This window comes from Nannospalax galili, unplaced genomic scaffold (assembly GCF_000622305.1).
Source record: "Nannospalax galili isolate Female #2095 unplaced genomic scaffold, S.galili_v1.0 scaffold768, whole genome shotgun sequence".
Classification (NCBI taxonomy): domain Eukaryota; kingdom Metazoa; phylum Chordata; class Mammalia; order Rodentia; family Spalacidae; genus Nannospalax; species Nannospalax galili.
Window position 1 is genome coordinate 4,617,029 of NW_008360317.1, and position 1,901 is coordinate 4,618,929.

Genomic DNA, 1,901 nt, shown 5'->3' on the forward strand with positions numbered 1-1,901 from the left:
CACATTTTACTCAGCACCTCCTGGAACATTACCAACAACTGACCACATACTGGGCCACAAAACAAACAACAAAGACAAAAAAAACCTGAAATAATTCCATGCATTCTATCGGACCACAATGCAATAAAGCTCAAAATCAACACTGACAAAGCTCTAGTCATTACACAAATTCGTGTTGATTGAACAACACACTCCTAAACAATGAGTGAGTCAAAGGACAAATTAAGAAAGAAATAAAAGAATTCCTGGAATTCCAGGAAAAGGACAATACAACACAACACAACCTCTGGGACACTTTAAAAACACTCCTAAGAGGGAAGTTTATAGCTCTAAGTGCCTACACTAAAAAATTAGAAAGAGCCCAAATAAATGACCTAACACTGCAACTCAAGACACTGGAAAGGCAAGAACAAATGAAACCCAAACCCAGCAGAAGAGAAGAAATAACGAAAATCAGAGAAGAAATTAATAAAATAGAAACAAAGAAAACAATACAAAGAATCGATGAATCTAAGAGCTGGTTCTTTGAGAAGCTAACCAAGATAGACCCTTAGTCCAATTAACCAAAAGAAAATTAGAGCAAATCCAAATCAACAAAATCAGAGATGAAAGGGGAAACATCACAACAAACACGCAAAAGATCCAGACCATTATAAGGGAACATTTTAAAAACCTATGTGCTACTAAAGTTGAAAATCTAAAAGAAATGGATGGATATCTAAAATCATGGGAACCACCAAAGTTAAACCAAGAAGAGATCAACAGTTTACACAGACCCATAACATATAAGGAACTTGAAACAGTAATACAAAACCTCCCAACGAAAAAAAAAGCTCAGGCCCAGATGGATTTACAAGCAGAATTCTACCAGACATTTAAAGAAGACCTCCAACTAATACTACATAAATTATTCAAAATGATAGAAGCAGAGGGAGAACTCCCAAATTCTTTCTATGAAGCCAGCATCACTCTAATACCAAAACTGGGCAAAGACACAACCAAAAAAGAAAACTATAGACCCATATCCTTAATGAACATAGATACAAAAACATCTTAACAAAATACTTGCAAACCACATAGAGACACACATCAAAAAGATCATTCATTATGATCAAGTAGGCTTTATCCCAGAAATGCAGGGATGGATCAATATATGCAAATCAATAAACATCATTAATCATATAAATGGACTCAAAAACAAAAACCACATTGTCATCTAAATAGATGCAGAAAAGGCTTTTGACAAAATTCAGCACGCATTTATGTTCAAAGTCCTAGAAGGAATTGGACTAGTAGGAACATATCTCAACATAATTAAAGCTATATACAACAAACCCATAGCCAACATCATTCTAAATGGAGAAAAACTGGAAGCATTCCCATTAAAATCAGCAACCAGACAAAGATGTCCACTATCTTCACTCCTTTTCAACATAGTGATTGAAACGCTTGCTAGAGCAATAAGACAGGACAAGGAAATTAAAGCAGTACTAATCGGAAGAGGTCAAATTATCACTTTTTGCAGATGATATGATACTATACCTAAGAGACCACAAAAGTTCCACCAGAAAAGTCCTAGAACTGATCAACACTTTCAGTACTGATTATAAAATCAATCTACAAAAATCAGTAGACTTTCTATATACCAGTAACAAGCAATTGGAGAAAGAATACAGGGAAATGCTCCCATTCGCAAATGCTGAAAAAACAAAAACAAAAACAACTTGGAATAAATTTGACCAAAGACACCAAAGGTCTCTACAATGAGAATTTTAAATTGTTAAAGAAAAAGATTGAGGAAGACACCAGGAGATGGAAGGACCTTCCATGCTCATGGATTGGAAGAATTAATATTGTGAAAATGACCATCCCACCAAAAGCAGAATACAGATTCATGAAAT